Raw genomic sequence first — 17,546 nt, 5'->3', positions numbered from 1 at the left:
CCGTGTTACCAGGTGGGTGATCTAATCACCAGGGTCCTTAGAAGGTGGGGGAGGGAGACGGGGAGGCAGCGTCAGGGCGACGTGACAGTGTCGTGGGGTGCACTCCATGGGCCATCTCTGGCTTTGAAGACGAAAGGAGCCACAAGCCAAGGGATGCCGGCAGCTTCCAGGAGGAGCGCAGCCCAGACGGCACCGTGATTGAGCCCAGCGAGACCCACTTCAGACTTCTGCCATCCTGGGCTGTGAGGTAATAAATCTGTGTTGTTTTAAGCCACCGAGAATGAGGCTACTTGTCACAACAGCAACAGAAACTAACACAACGAGTGTGACAACTTCGCTGAGGCCACGCAGAAGGACGCGCTCGTTCTTGGGACATCTGCGTGGAAGCGCTTAGGGTTCGAGTGCCGCGCTCTCCGCAGCTGCCCCACAAATGGCTCAACAACAACAAACACAGGGTCAGACACAAACAGGACGTGACAGGAGCAGGTCCGCCTCGGTGAAGGAGAGTGAGTGCTCCTTACGCCAGCAGCTTGCTTGGGGAGGGAGCGGGTGGTTCTAAGATTTTTCAGAAACAGTTGTGGGCACAAAAAGAACAAAAAGGAGAAAAGATCATAAGGTCACGTCAGAGTTCTGCCAGAAAGAGGATTTTAATCAATTAGCAAAGTCGACCACTGACAGAGAGGTGGTGTCTGCTGTGCACTTAAAGGTCCCAGACAATCTACTCGGGGGCGGTGACCAGGCAGCCACGACCCCTCCCCCTCCCCCTCCCCCAGCAGAAATCAAAAGTTTTGTTCTCTGAAGAGAACGGAAGGTCTTGTGCCGGGAGCGCCAGGCAGACCCGAGGGTGAAAATGCCGTGCAGACCGAGGCGCCGTGCTGTCCACCAGAAGTTGTCGCAACATCGTGAGCTGACTACACTTTGATAAATACGCATATTTAGCACCATATTTAGCACCACGCAGAAGCCGGGCAGCAGGTGCAGGCAGCTCGTCTGCTGGGGCCCAGCCCCGCCTTCTCCCCGGCCTGGCCCCTGGGACCCCAGCGGCAGGCTGCAGGCACCCGCGCTGAACAGTCTGCGCGGCCGAGAGGGAGACCTCACAAGGCTGTGACGTGGGTGGGGTCCCTCCCAGCTGACCGTCAGACCACCCTTCAGTGAAGGCCACCCTGGAGCACAGAGCTTTCAGTCATCATCTTCATGCTACACTCTGACATTTGAGAACTATTTTTATATGAAAGACAGAGTCCAAAATAATGCAAACACTGGGAGCGTCCCTATGGCTTTATCAACAGCATCAGAGACCATGAAAAGATAGTGCATCCATAAACCAGACATTAAAGACATTTTTAAAGGACTATGTGGAGAACAAAAGATCTGGAAAATAAAACTATTTGGAGAACAAAAAGTAGCTCTTAGAAATTAACAGTATGAAAGCAGAAAAAAATTTAATCCAATGAAAGAGTTGGAGGACAGTGCAGAAACCCTGCAGCTGGGAGCGCCCGTGGCTCTCCACCTTCCTGTTTCCACGGTGACCAGCCACCTGTCTATCAGCCTGTTTCAACATGACCCCAGTCAAAACACTCTGGCCAGGGGGCTCAGAGTTACTGGGAACTAGGGGTCTAGAACCGTGGCCCCAGCTTCAGCCAGCAGAAGAAGCATAAGTCCACGTAAGGACCAAGCTCAAGGTGACAGATGAAGTGTGAAAACCAGACCCAAAGTTCAGCAGGAGAACAGAGGAGATGCTGGGGGAGGGCACTGGGGACCAGCCCACAAAGCTAGGGACGCACAGACACGGGAGTCCGAGAGTCAGCGGCGTCCTGCCACCAGCCCCACAAGGAGGGCGGGGGAGGCTGAGGCTGCCAGCTTCCTCCGCGTCTGGGCCCATCTCTGGTCTGACCCATTCTGTGCTGGTTTTAAGGTTTAACTAACTATACCACTTATACATGGGAAGTTTAAAAAGTGGTACAAATGAATTTACTTACAAAACAGAAACAGACCCACAGACATAGAAAACAAACTTATGGTTACCAGAGGGGAAAAGGGGTGGGGGAGAGGGATAAATTAGGAGTTTGGGACTAGCAGGTACAAACTACTGTATACAAAATAGACAAACAACGAGGTCCTACTGTAGAGCACAGGGAGCTCTATTCAACAGCTCGTAATAACTTATAATGAAAAAGAACATATATGCATAACTGTGCTGCACACCACGAGTTAGCACAGCGCTGTAAGCCCCTCTACGCCAGGATAAACTAATTATTAAAAAGTCAGCTTGATTCCAGCACTTTCATGCCAAGGTTACAGGACTTTTAAAAACACCACCACCGAACTTTTCCCAAAAAGCAAGGGATACCAAACATGTCTCCACTCTAACTTTATTACAGTCCGAGTTCACTGTCCGGGACCCTTCGCCCAGGGACGCGGTTTTCCTTTTCACTGACATCCACTCAGACACACGCGCTGCCCTAGCGTCTGTGCCGAGTCCCTCCCAGGCCCGTGCAAGGCCCGTCGGCGCGGACAGAGGCGAGGTGCTAGGTGTCAGCTTCACTCCCACCCCCGCCCCCCGCCGGCGGTGGGTCTGGGGCGCCGCAGACTCCACCTTCCCCGCGCCAGCCCCCACGGCAGCCCCACGGGGCGATCCAACTCAGCTCCCCCAGAACCACAGGAATGAAGGGAAAGCTACCGAATGACACGGCTGGGACGTGTGACAGAACTGGTTCCATGAAGTGAGGTCTGTCATCCAGGTATCACCTGCAGTCACCAGCTCAGGGCCACTTCTGTTAAAGGTGCTGGCCCCCAAGCGCCTGGGATGGTGAGACTTACATAAAGGGGGAAAGTCGCATTTTCTTCTCAGAACTGTGCCATCTGGGTACATTGGAGAGGGAACCGGGTCGGCAGCAGACACGGCGGACGCACACACACCTGCGAGAGCCGACCGCAGGACAGGTTTGCGACAGTCGGAGATTCCCGTTCCTTTAAGATTTCACTAATGGCCTTGACAACTGTGCTTATAAGACTCTAAGGCACTAATGCAGAGTAACATTTTTAATTCCATAAACAAGATATAAGGGAGGTTGAAGAAACTGAAGGGAGAGGGTGGAGTCCCCGGTGCCGAGTTCACATGGGTGCGCCCTGCCTCCGGCCATGATTTGCTGTTCACATCGTTACAGACAGGACATTAAAGTATGTAACGAGGTTTTTAGCTGATTTTTCAAACTGGTGTTCTAACGCTTAGATGTTAAGAAGTGGCTCATTTCCTGGGTGCATCTCCCCACTGCCGAGACCCAGAATGACTGGATTAGGAAATAATTTCCAGTGCTAAATTCCACCCCCCCTTTCCTCTTCCTCACGCCTTACAGGAAGCTCCCGCCCTCTGGGTCTCAGCCGAGACCCTGAGGACAGTGCACAATTTGGTCCCAAAAGCGTCTAAGACGTCGGCACTGAAGGTGCCACGTTTTAATATGATGGAAACGGTGAGATTAAAAAAATCAACCTAAAACCTGCTTGAGACACGTGACTTCCGGAGCTCCAGGGTCAGGCGGAGCAGAGAGCGGACCTCGGCTCTGCCCACCGTCCATGATTAACTTCCAGAGTCCCAGTCTAGCTTTCTCAGAGGTAATAACCCAAGCCCGGAGTTTCCGGCGTGCCTTGGTGTGCAGATTTGCTGTCCCGTCTTTTTCCAGAGTCCTCACACTTGAGTGCACGTAAATTCAGTCTTGGTGGAGGTCAGACTCTCATTAAGTCACCTGACCAGGCTAGAAAATTGCTCTCTAAGAAAGGGTGGAGGAAAATATGTTCCCCCTGTTCATAAACAGAGAATTACCAGCATAACCTGCATCAGGGGAATCAGACCAAAGAAAACAGTAATTCAACACCGACCCTACAATTAATAACCAAGTTCTTCCAAAATTCCAAGGAGATGGGTACAAAGTAAGTTAAAATACGTCCTAAAACTAAACTTGTCTTTCAGCTACAATTTAGACTTGCTCATAAAACCACGAGCTGGCAGCCACTGTCCTGATGAACCCTGAAGCTCGGGACAGACTTCATGTCACGTGGGGAAAGGATGAGCCTGAATCTCAAAGTGCTCATGGCCTGTGATGTACCCTCTACAAAGACCCCTAAGAGGTAAATATTCCACGCCTTCTCGCCAAGGTCGCCCTATTGATCGAGCAGGAAAGGGCATTCTGGAAGGCAACGCATTTTCAAAAATTAGCACGACGCAGACGCACCTTTAATGCTTTTAAGAAACGTCTTTGGCAGATGGAGCATCAGTCTGAAGAGATTTGTAAAAACCAGCTCAGGTTGGGAAGAGAGACTGCTGCTCAGACAAAGCACGGCTTCCCTCCGGCACTGTGATCCTGCCTCAGAGGAAAGGAGGAAGGAAAGGAAAAGGAAGGGGCCAAGCTTTCTCTGCAGGTTAGAAAGTCACTGTGCCTTGAGGGGGCACTGGGCGCCCGCGGGGATCTTAGCATCAGGATGATGGCGGAGCCAGAGGTCGCACGGCTACTGGGGAGGCCATGGCTTTGGACGCACCACCTCCATTTGTAAACAGCCGTGGGATTGCGTGAGAAGAATGGAAGCTCATTTATGTTTTAGGAAATGTGACTGCGCCGTGTACTAGGAGGAGAGGGGCTCTGAAAGGCAAGGGGAGGCGGGTCACTGACGCCGACGTGCGGGGTCCCCGCGCAGCGAGGATGTTCCTGGCGGGGCCGCTGGGGGAGCATGTGGGGAGGGCTCCAGGCCCCCCATTCCAGAGAACTGCCTGGGGCACGTTAAGCCCCCTTCCAGGGGTGGCTTTCCCAAGGCGGGCGCGCCCAGAGGTGGAACGTGTTGCTAGGGCTCGCTGCTTGCTTTATGACTTAGGTTTTTACATCAAGCAGCAAATTTCTAGTGTGAGAGAAGGTTCTGGTTTTCCACATTCACCTCAAGGCTCGCTTCCCCAATCAGTCCTGCTTACCGATGTCTCCTGGGGATTTCAGCCGCGGTCTGTAAGGCGATGCGGTAAGACTGGTCCCGTTGCTGGGGGCACCGTGTTCAGGCAAAACTGCTCAGAAAAGTCCCAGATGCCATCCCATCAAACACCACGTGGAAATCTGCCAGCAAACGTCCTGCGTGGCCACTTTGATGGTGTCCCATCACCGTATGACATTGCCCCCGACTCTCTCAGAGAAGTTTGGACTGAAAAAGACCTATGTGTGCGTTACTATAATGAACTTCTCAAATCTTTACAACTTCTTTCAGCCAACGTTTAGCACCTAACATACACCGGGAACATTGCTAAGAGCTGCAGGCATCACGGGGAGAATGTATTCCCTTTGCCTATCAGGCGTTTACCGTCTTCTGGACCAGTAAGTCCTGGAGCCACAGCCTTGCTCGAACAGGTCTTCAGAGTCCAGAGTATCTCCAAGCCCCGACTGGAAATCAGGATAAACTCCAGGAAGTTCAAGCCACAGAACAGTGCAAGTCAACCCACCAATGAAGGGGCACCCCCGCTCCCGGCCGATCACAACTCTTCCTGCTAGTGTTTTGTTTTCTTTGACCCGGAATTCTAAGGCAAGGTGTTAACACTTGGTCCAAGAAACTCAAGCACTCTTATTTTTACCTTGAAATTTCTAAAACGTATGTAATGGGTATGAGGCAAGGAATTCTGACGTGGGGCCCGGTAACACCCGGGAGATGGACCGTCTGCGAAGGGGGGGGAGCAGGTGGGGAGCGAGGCTCTCCCACTGGTCAGCCCTCCCAGCCCCCGCCCTCCGGCCAGGCAAAGCCCCGGGCTGAGCGGCCTCCCCCAACCAGAAGCAGCCCTGCTGCGGAGCGTTGAGCTCTGTACACGACGACACTGGTTAAACTCCGCCCACGTAGCCTGCCTCTTCTGCCGCTGCTGGTTCTTCCCTGGGACTCTCCAGCCTGGCGACGTGACCCGTCCTCACATCGCGGAGTTACTGGCGCTCTTTCCCAGTCTGCTCTCTGACCCTCTCGACGCAGTCCGCACCTGCCACCCGTGTACACACCTGCATCTCCATGCGACGCCCACCACCACACACCCGCATGCTGGAGCTCCCTTCTGTTACAGATCAGCTCCCGTGTCTATGTGTGTGTAAATGTGCCTCAACTTTTCTTCCTAATTTTCCTGCCTCCTCATGTTAACTGAGAAAAGCAGAATCCCCTAGCAGAGCATGTGCTTATGGTGGCTTTGTAGAGCACCACGCAGCTGTCCCTGACAAACTGCTTCCTAAAACGCAAGTGATGGAAAGTAAAAGTCATGAAGGACCAGTCCGGGTCTTCATGCCCAGAAGGGCCCTCCCTCCCTCCCAGGAGTTGTCCTCACTCGGCTGCTTGCATGGGAACTGTCTGGGACCCTCCACACAGAGTGACTGGCCTCACGGCCTTCCTAGTGTTCCTCCAGCCCTGCTTGGGAGAAGACGGGGCCGCCTGCCCTCGGCTCCAGCGAGGAGGACAGGCCAGTTCCAGGGGTGTCCAGACGCAGCAGAACCCGCACGTCAGCTGAGGGCAGGGCCTGTGGGAGGACCCAGAGCACACGCTCCCAGGATGGAAATGTTCTCCATCCACGAGAATGTTCTTTGTGGGTGATGAGAAATTCAGGGTGTCCTCACTTGGCATCATCCTGACATATTATGCATAGCTTGTTTGGCCTTGAAGGCTCCAGAACATAGAATATTCTCCAGGGCATTCCTGGGTAGGGGCTTTCATTAAAAGGAGTATGAATACCAGGGACCCCCAGGAATAGTGTGCAGGCATTCATGCTGGTGTTTGGGGCCCCAGGTTATCTCAACTTGCTCTCACGTACATCCGCGCTTTCCTGACATTCAGTGTCGAGCTCGCAGGTGTGCCACAGGGGAGGGCAGCGGCAGAAGTGCAGCTGGGTCGGGACTCGGAAGCAGGCGACAGGTGCTGGCTCCCCCAGGAGAGGAGGGGACGCCAGAAATCACATCCAGGAAGGGGTCAGGCAGACTGCAGGTGGGGGCAGTGACGGCAGCTGGCCCCCGAGTGGGCCCAGGTAAAACCTGGGCTGGAGGCCCCACTAACACAGCAGCTGCTGGCCGCCTGCAGGCCCAGTGTGGGGTGGAGGCTGCCCCGCCAGGGTGGCTCTGACTCCCCCAGTGGAGGTTTATCTGAACCGGACGAGTGGCCGTCACCCCTGTGGCCGGGCGACAGCAGGCACCGACGGCGAGCTCATCAGGAGGAGGCGCACAGCCCGGACCACAGGCCGGCCAGGTCCTCCCTCTGCGGGTCAAACAGGACATGACAGGATCAAAGGGATTCGGGCTCAGGAAGACTGACTGGGATCTGTCCCCGACCTTCCCTGAGGGCGTCTCGGACGATGACAGCAAGTCACCAGCTGAGCTCTGCCTGCCCCTCTCCTGCTCTTCACCACAAAGTCAGCCTTTTCTGGGAGCCTCTAACTGCCAGGACAGACCCTGTCACTGCCAGCCCAAACTGGGCCAGGAGGGCAGCGGGCCAGCGCGATATCCCCGCCCAGGTGAAGGCCCGGAGGACGTGCACCCACAGCACTGGAGGTGGCTTTCCTGGGGCCACGCGGCTCCGTCTGAGCATCTCCTGCAGCTGCAGAGCGAGGGGAGCAGCGTCCTCTCCGGCCCCCACGGTCCCCAGAGCAGCAGTGAGCAGTCCCCACGTCCCCCAGCCCCAGGGGCCGCACTGCGGGCTGGCGGCCAGCGCTCACAGCGGGGTGTCTCTGCACCCACACAGCCTGTTCGCTGAAGCAGGCTTTCTCCCCCCAGTTTGGAACGCCGTTCCCTAAGTGGTCCCACCAGGGACAGAAGTTCGCTGCTTCCTGCGCGACAAAGCCCTGTCCTCTCTGACGTCACCTCACTTGGCATCCGCGTCTCCGGGACTTTACCTGAAGGTCCGCTTCCGATCACGCCTGGCTCTCTGTATCCCCACCTTCCGCCAACGCTCACTTTTCTCGGGGCTCGAGAACACACCCCAAACCCGCTTTCTTACTTTAAACAGGAAAAGGAGAAATACGTACCATGAAATATCACTACCTCCCGTGTGTGTCATTTCACCTCCACAAGTCTACGGAAGGTCTCAGAAACTGCAGGTCGCCACCTCTAATTCACTCCTCCAGCTGCGGCATCTGTTTGTGCCTGAGAATCTTAATGTTTATGTGTTTGCTGTTGTGCGCCCTGCATTCCAGGAGAACGGGCTCTGAGGCTCCGAAATAAGATAAAAATCAAGGTTCCTAGAATGTTTATTAAGGTCATCTTATAGCTCTCACGTTCCTGCACCTTTATTTTTCATCTCTCTCTCCAAAATACCCTTGGAACCTTTTCTAGGTAACAGCCTTCCCTCCATGTGATCACTGCTCATTTAGGGTCATTTAATGAAGAAATACTTCCTCTTTCCAGGATGTTATCTACAATTGTGTTTAAAAAAAGTAATGCTCAACATGCTTCAAAAATAACAAGCTCCCACGGGCCAAGTCCTGCGGTGAGACGCGTGACCCCTGCTCAGTGAACAGGAGGGACACGTCGGGCTCTAAGCAGAACATTCTCCCAGCGAACTGTACCCTGGGTGAGCGCCACGGCGTTTATCACACTCCACCAAATGGGAACAATCAACCTAAGGCTCTCTGGTTGGTGTGACTGTAAGAGAAGGAATTTCCCCTGATTTCTTGCCATTTCTTTCTTTATTCCATAATCGTCCTTCATTTAAGAATAAAAGAAATCTTAAGGGCTTTCAAAACAGAATCAGCCACCAATGGTCAGGTGGTGGGGTTTCCGTGGACAGATGACCCTCCCAGCCCCAACGACTCTGGTCAGGAGGACGGAGGGAAGGGGGCATGAGCTGCGTGTGAACACACGTTAAGGGCCCTTCCTTTGTGCAAGGAGGTGTGGAGTCACTCAAGAAGCAAGAAGCTCCGTCTGCAGGCGGCTCACACCAGCTCTCACCCAGCCTCCCACAGGCAGGGCAGAAATACGAGGTGAAGAGCTCAGGGTGGATTTTTTTTTTTTTAATAGTAAATGTGCACAGTTCTACACGATCGGGTCTGCAGTTGGTTGAATCCACAAATTTGGTACCTCACATACAGAGGGCTGGTGACTATAAATCATACACGCATTTCCACTGAGCGGAGGGTCGGTCCCCTAAGCCCCTCATTGTTCTAAGGTCAATCGTGTTTGTTGATGTGTGGTCCAGCCTACAGAATAATTCGTGTTTAAAGACGAAAACGCTTTCTGATTCGGGGCTGATTCCCCAAAGCTGGCCCCTGCCTGGCACCTGGGGCATTTAGTGGACCAGCTGTGCGAATGAACAGCTAAATGAAGGAGCGTGGCACTCAGTAACCAACAGGACACTGGGACCTTTTTACAACAAACAACTCCTGTGTCAGGACAGTGATTTGAACCAAAGTAAATGCTGAAATAAAGCTCATCAAACTGTGTTCCCTGACTTAAGCTGGGTCACGCCCAGGTTTACTTTGCAAAGATTTCCATTTTTAGGATCAGGGTGATTAAGGTCCAACGGTGTTGTGAGCTTTTGCAGTGATTGGAAAATCAAATTAGACGCATCTATAAGAATGTTTTCTATGCCGGATGCTGGGATAAACTGACAGGCATACAGCTCATCGTGTTGAAGCAGCTGAGGAAAACCCACAGGAGAGAAGTGAAACAATATAAAACAGAGCTGGGACTCGCAATGGTGGGCAGTTTATTTTCCCCACGCCACGCGGGATCACGGGGAAGGTGATGCCATTGCTATATTATTTATAACCGCTGGGACTGAGCCAGATGCGACTTGGCCGAGGTAACTGGATTTCAGACCATCTGTCTTCCGCTTTCATCATTAATCATTCCTCCAGCCAAACACGGAGGCTATGGAAATGCAGATCCCACCCGCAGCTGCTGTGTGCGTGGAGACTTCCTGCCACACAGCACGTGTGCATGCGCACCACTTGGGCCAGGATGGGGTGCACACATAGGCTGCAGACTGCTAGCACCAGAAGGAACATGGGGTCACCCGGCCGCCCCCTCACTTCCTGTGAGAAGAGGGCGGCTTGACGTCAGGACCAAGGAGACGTGAGCCTCAGGCCAGGCTCCTCATCTCCCTAAGGCAGGCCTCTGGCGAGTACTGTAGATGCTCCCCACTCATGTCCTCATCTGCAGAATCCTCACCCTCACCCTCCTCCTCATCACCGTGGCACCTCCCTTCTGACAGGTGCACTGCCGAGATGGAGACACCCCCCCCCCATGGACGCTGGCTCGGCCAGTCAGCCTCCACGACACTGGGGCTTCCTGCCACGATGTCCAAAACAGCCACTCACCTCCAAAGAGCATGACTTCTGAGGGCCATCGTAACACTGCACGGCCCAGGACGGCAGCCGCTGGCCACACGTCGCTGTCAAGCCCTTGAAACAGGCTCCTCCAGACGACACGTGCTATAAACGTGACACGCACGGAGCCTGCCATCAGGTGTCTCGCTCATATTTTATGTCGACTGCTCGTGAAAGTGATCACATTTTGGTATACGAGGGTTGCTGGGAGTCAGTGTGCGAAGAGAGGGGGCCAGCACCCCTCACCTGCCTCACTCTCCCTCGCGCCCCTGCCCCTCCTCACGACTAGAGGTCATTTAAGAAGAGGACTGTCTGTCACAACCAATCAGCCTGTGTCTCGTCTTGCAGAGAAGCAGGACGCATCAATGTGATTGCGAGCGAACGGTTTTCTTAAACTAAAACCGAGGGTAGTTGCAAGGACTCCGTGCCGTCCCGTGATGTTGGTTATTAATTATGTACACTCGGATACTTTCACATATAAATCACCCCCTTTTGTGGATTATCCACAAAAATAGACTGATTCCAAACTTCCTGCCGACCACCGTCTCTGGCAGCAATACAGCTAGAGTCTGGTGTGTCTTCTTTACCTGAGTTGACGTGCGCTCAGGAGACGCAAGCGGGTGACAAGGCAGGCTACAGCGACGGCTTGTCACAGAACCGAGATGCCGCCAGGAGGGGATTCAACAGGTGCGTCCGAGTGCTCGCCCGCCCGGCAGCGGCTCGGGGCCCCAGACAGCAGCGGGCGGCACACATGCGGCGCCCAGGGTTCTCCTTGTCTCACTCACACAAGGCATACTTACAAATACAGGATTTGGGGCTCCTGAGGGTTGAGAGCCCTTACTTCCATCTTTCACGTGTGATCACGTTTACCTAGAATTCAAACGAGTCTTAGAAAGCCGGTGTAGGAGTCCCCAGCGATGTCCTCAGGTGTCAGAGGTGCTGGAACCACGTTGCTGGCCCGAGACAGCCACGCGCACAGCCTGCCGGGGCACCACGGCGAAAACAAGGGCGATGCCGGGCTGTCGGCATTTCCGGCTTATCGGCTCCCAGGACCTCAACAGGGTCCCGTGCAAACTCTGTCCCAGGATGCATCTGTGTGGACGGAGCACTCCCAGTGCCCAGAGGCCAGGCTCACGGGGAAAAGCAAGTGCCTGTGTGTGATGCCCTGCCCTTGCCCCGCACATAAATCAAGGGTTGTTTGGCAACGGCCTTTGTTAACAAAATTTACTAAGCTGCAGGAGAATCTTAGAGAAAAATAATCCCCTCATTTTTCAAATGAGTTGACTCCCAGATTTCAGTTGGGTGAAGAAGGTTGCCGGGGTTCAGAACAGGCCTCCCCAAGGTGTGTCTCTCTGGCAGGAGAATTATTTGGAACAGAAGGTAATTGAGACTCTGCAGGTTCAAGAGAAACTACGGCCCCTCCCTAACTGTCTAGAAGAATTTAAATTGGGGATTTTTCCCAAAAAAAGAGTTACCACTGGAGATAAATTTTTGCCAAGTGGCCCCATCAACGTGGCGAGGCAAACATCTAATTACACGACCTCTCTTCCTCTTCTCGCTGTCGTGTGAACAGCCGCCGTGACCTTGGAAGCCCCAGGCCCAACCCATTCCCCAGCTCAGGCTGGTGTACACCCCCACCTTACCTTTCTGTCCCTGAGTCTCTCAGGTAGGTGAGGTTCCCGTGCATGTGACATTAACCCGTCCCGAGGTTGGCTTGTCCACAGCCTTCCTTCCGCACAGCCCAGCTCATCTTCCTCTGCGGGTACAGCCGTGAGGAAGGACACTCAAGGGCTTCAGAAGGACAATCCCAAAGAATCTGTCTCCTCCTTGAATCAGGTGACAAGGGGTTGGGGGATCTCTAGCGGCAAGAACAGATATTCTTGGATTCCCAGCCACAAATAGTTGAAAGCAGCCTTTGCCCACAGGACTCTGACCTCATAAAAATCAGAAACACAAGTCAGTCAGCACTCTGGACCTATCTCAACAGGCTAGATTTTGTTTCTGGCCGAGCTAAGGTCGCCCCTTTTGGCACACGTGGGCGGCTCAACACGGCCCTCCCTGAACACAAGAAATGCAGTGAATATTCAAAGGAAGGACGAGGGGGGCAAACAGGCTCAAACAGCAAACTTCACTCCCCTCCTGGCAGCCTGGCCGAGTGCCATCTCTGTCCGAAGCCCTTCCGTTAGCAAAACCGGGCATGCGGACAGGGGGGCTCAAAGGCTGGACTTAGACTTGTTTTTGTCTTTCCGATCTGACATTTCTAAAGGTCCAGAATAATTAACTATGTGTATTTTGTTGTGCTATTTCAGAAGGTGAGCAACCACAAGAAGCCGGCTGCCACCCCCAGGGATCCTTGTCGGCCTCTTTGCCCCGCAGCGGACTCAGCGTCCGCAGGAAGACCGCGCGAAGCTCGCTCCCGCAACGCGGCCTCAGCGCTCCCGACACGTTACTAAGCCAGGGAGGGTCATGGTTCCAGACTCCATCTAGGAAATCACTGGGAGCTGCTCTGCTGACTTATTTCGCCTAGAAATAGTCTTACCCGACCTCTCTAGGGCCACCTGCAATTACCGCCTGAAACAGGAAGGCTGGACGGAGCGGGGGTTACCGACCCCTGCCGCCCGGCCTCGGTGCGGAGCTCCCCAGCAAGCGGGTCCGAGGAACCCCTGAGACGAGAGCCAGCAGCCAGGCCCCGCTCCTCGGGCCGCCAGCGCACTGTCCGGGCCAACAGTTCACAGGGGAGGGTGGCGCTCAGGGGTAGCGCACGTGCTTAGCACTCATGCGGCCCTGGGTTCCACCCTCAGCCCCTCTGTTAAAGCAAATAATAAATAAATCTAATTACCTCCCTCCACAAAAAAAAAAAATGAAGAAAAAACACTTAAAAAATAATTCACACCACTGGTCTCAAACGGCAGACTGAAAATCAGAATTAGTAATCTTGGGCGCTAAACCAAGAGGAAAAAATGATCTGAAATTAGAATTAAGTCACACTAGGGAGTGGGGGGCCTACCCACTGAGAACAAACACGTGGACAATCGGCCAATCAGAGCAGCAGGCGGAGGGCAGCCCGGCGGAGTCCCGCTCAGCCCCGCAGCCGCCCCTGCCCGACCCCCTCCCGGCCAGGGAAGCCCACTCGCAGTCCGCCCTGCCCCCTCCAGCTCCTCCAACACGGAGGCGACTCTGAGGCCGTGATGGCGCGTGCTCTGCGCCTGTGACGCGGGGTGCGCCCCGGCGGGGGCCCGGGCTGCGCGAGCATCCGGCGGGTAATCTGTCACTCCTTGCTCTCGGAGAGCACGGGGAAGGCGCCAGGGGCACGTTTTCTCGCTGTGCTCTGACCCACTGAGAGCGACGGCATCTTTTTTTCTTCAAGAAAATTGAAAAAAACAACGCCGGCACACGTTTCATTGTTTTCATTGCTCAGATTTTCCTGAACAATGAAAACAGTGAATTTTCTGCACAATGAAAACACTGACCAACAACAAATCATTGGTCGGATTTCTTTAAATAAACACAAGAGGAGGATTTGCATCCAGGAGCCACAGTTTGCCAGCAAGTCCACAGCCACGTGTGCCTCGTGGGGGAGAGGTTTTCCCTGATGCTTCTTCCATCACAATCTGGAATTTGCCCATTATGCAGAATGCCAGAAATAGGTCAAAATGTGTCACTTGAGGAACAAGAAAAAAATTTAAACTCACCAATTCTCAAATTCTTAACATTTTGAATATCCTCTGTGTACTTTTTTCAGGAAAGAATTCAGCTTAATTGGCATGTAAACTTGTTTCCCTACAGAAAAAATGTGAGATGGAAGCTTTGCTGAAATTAAGGTGTTGGTGTCACCAGTGAACGATGCCAACAATACATTACATCTAAAGTTTTTTTAATTCTCTGGGTAGATCATTCTAAACCTCAAAGTTCACATTCTAGTCTCGTATTCTTTTAACAGTGTTTTATTTCAGCATCGAAAGTGGGAAATTTGAGGGGCAAACAGGATCCAATGAGGCCATGGTCTGCAGTTAAAGCTGAGATTTTTCTGGATTTTCTTTTCAATAGTTTAGTTGAACGACTCCCAGTGAATTAGTCTGGATACACCTTGTAAGTAGTAAGCAGAGGGACCACTTAAAGAAACCCAGACCCTGGGGATGGGCAGCACTCTACAGCCAAGGTGCCGTTTCCGGACACAACTTGCACCCACCTGTGTCTGAATTGGTTCTCACATCACCAATACTTCATGAAAAGACAAGGTGCATCTTTGGGCAGCCCCAGAAAGGCTGCAGGAGGTGACCTGGGAGCCAGCTACAGGGAGCTGCCTCTTTCAGAATGAATGAAGATGGGCAACTTCTCTACCCCACCTGGACTCATTCAAGATCCACGAAGCAAGCAGAAGAGGCTTGAAGCTGGGACCAGCCTGTACAATGTCTGCGCATCAAACTCATGCATTTTCCACAGGTGAGTGCCCCTGCATCCACCCATGGTCTCCGGTACCCTTGATTTGCACCGCCCACGTAACACATTTTGTTATCTTGTTTCTAACCCATGTGGATTGAAAGCAGCAAATGACAGCTGGGAAGAAGTATTTAGACAAGCTCAGTACAGGTGGAAGAGCTGGCTGCCAGGGCAGAGCTGGAAAAAGAAAACAGAAGTGAAAAAATAGCCAGAGACCAAAGGCCTGCAATGGGCCCTCACTCCACACACATCACACAGTAACTTCTTTTCAGGATGCTAGTCCTCAGTCACCCCGACAGCTGTGTCTGGTGGGTCTGCAGGATGCCCTTTGATAAAGGCTCCAGGTGTGTGTGTGCTCGCTCTGCGTGACCGGACTTCAGTGAGCAGCCGAACCTCTCCCCAGGTCCCCGCTGGCGGGACGATGAAGTCCTGTCTGGGCTGGTTGGGTGTCTCCTAACTCAGTCGGGCTCCTGGGGTCACGTGGAGGGATATCCCAGCCCCTTCCATCCCCTCCTGTGCCTTCAGGAAAGAAACTACTCAGGTTGCCCCAGGAAGAAAAGCAATCCCACAGCCAACAATTACGCAGCATTGCTTGGCCAGGTCTCTCGCCCCACCTCCCAGTTATCTCTCTACCCAACTTGTTTATTCTCCCCCAAGTCCCCTTACCAGAAGGGCAAAAGGACAAGAGAAGGCTTCAGCTTTCCCTTCCCACCTGGAGAAAGAAAAATGCTTCCTCCTACATCCACCCAAAGTCAAGTGAAGGAGGCTGTCGCATGTACCAACCACAGAGACTGAGGACCTTCGAGAGAGAGGAACCGACGTGCCCCTCCCCAGCCCCATGGCTGGGTGGCTCGCCGATCTGCTTCTCTGTATTTGTATACACCAAGGGAGAACAGAATTAGAAGCATGTGGCAGGTGCGGGAATGAGGGATCTAAATTCCCACCAGCTGCCGTGTCAAGAACGCCACAAGAAAAGCATTTCTGAGATGACAGAGTAAGGACCACCAAAATTCCGCTCCTTCATGAAAGTAATGAAAAGTGTCGAAATCAACTTTTTCAGGACTCTAGAAATTAATCGAAGGGTTACATAACTGAATCTCAGTAGGAGCAGCAGACTTGATGATGTTTTAACATGCCCTATTCCCGCCTTCCTCTCCTCAGCTCAATTGTTTCATGGTAGCTGTGAAAACCACAGCTTAGGACCCGCTGGGAGGAGGAAGAACGGGTTTGGAGCTCCCCAAAAGCTGAGACCCAGAAATCTGTCACTAGCTGACCTGTCTGGCGGCTGCAGGAAAAGCCCCGGTCTCAAGGTTTCTCTTTATTTGGCCTGACTCAGAGCTCTCTCTGTTTGAACAGTCCTGTCTCTGGGGCACTCATCAAAAGCAACCAGTGACAACTGTTTAACACCACGGCTGCCTGATGCAGTAACACCAATTGGGCCAGACAAAAATTTTTTACGTTTTAAGTTCTAGTTTTAAGAAAAAACTAGGGGATGAGATATCTATAGTGGGCTTTGTAAAACTCTGACATATTCCTGAGAATCTAGAAGGCCACGTGCGTGTGCAGAGCCGTGCGTGCGCCCAGGAAAGGCCTGAGAAGGCCTTAAACCCTCAGCTCTGTCTGACCTTGAGGCTCTGGTCAGGAAGTGAAGTGGAAGCAGAGTTGTAACTCCCCCACGGGACTGCTGAAGGCACGTTCAACACACAGACAGAGCTCCTCAGAAAAGGCTGGGGATTTGCTGAATCGAGATGTTTAAGGCGATCTCTGTCCAATCAGTAGCTGAGCACTAAAATCAACAAACTCCAAGCTGGATAAAACTCAGAGAGAGGCGCACCTAGATACATCACACCTGCCCCAGCGAAAGCCAAAGAAAGAGAAAACCTTAAAACAGCAAGAAAGAAACAACTCGCGTACAGTGACTTGTGCTATTTCAGTGGAAGCAAAAATAGTTTCTTTTGCCGTAACTTTTTCTGTAAAAGAGAAAGATGTTTCCACTTTCCATTTTCTTTCTGGCTTCTACTACTCAGTTCAGAAGGCTCAGCAGACATTTTTTAAACTCTCCCCTTTTGCGTACTTTCTCAGTTTTTCCTGTGTACCCCAACATATTCTGACACATTTGAATGCAGGCCAACTTCTAAAGCATTTTTAAGCATCAAATGTAAGAAGTTGACACTGATGAGCCTGTTGCCAATGGTTATAACTATTTTATCAATAATTATAACAGAAAATACTTTCAAGTCCTTAACACGGCCACGCCCAGGATCTTGGAGATGATGACGGCTAAGTCTCTAATCATGCAAATTCTACCTTGTTGACAGCAAATGATTTTTTTCAACCAAAATGCAAAGCTAAACAGCTTATACCTCCGTTAAATGACTATAATGCAAACAAAATACAGGTAACTGTTATATGTGTACTCAGCAAAAAAAAAAAATTCCCCAAACCCTGAATAAAGTTATTTGAAAGCATACATTATTTGCTGAAATTAAAATCTTTGCTAAAGAAGACTGTTAAGTCTTCGCACTTAGACACGTGGGCATTATTTTTGTCCTCATAAAAATGAGTAAAATCCATTTCCCAGCAGATCTGGGATTTTTTGTTTGTTTGTTTGTTTGTTTGGAATTAATCACTTGGAAGGGAAAATGTTTTCCTCCTTTGAACTTGAGGTTCCAGGTATGTCTTCGTGAGAACTTTCAAGCTGCATAAAGCTGAAACCATACCTTCCAATAAACATTCCAAGAAAAGAAGTAATTACACGGAATGTGCACAGGCTATTCCACACCCTTTTGGTTTT

Source organism: Camelus ferus, chromosome 15, assembly GCF_009834535.1.
Source record: "Camelus ferus isolate YT-003-E chromosome 15, BCGSAC_Cfer_1.0, whole genome shotgun sequence".
Taxonomy (NCBI): domain Eukaryota; kingdom Metazoa; phylum Chordata; class Mammalia; order Artiodactyla; family Camelidae; genus Camelus; species Camelus ferus.
Note: the sequence above shows the minus strand (reverse complement) of the source record.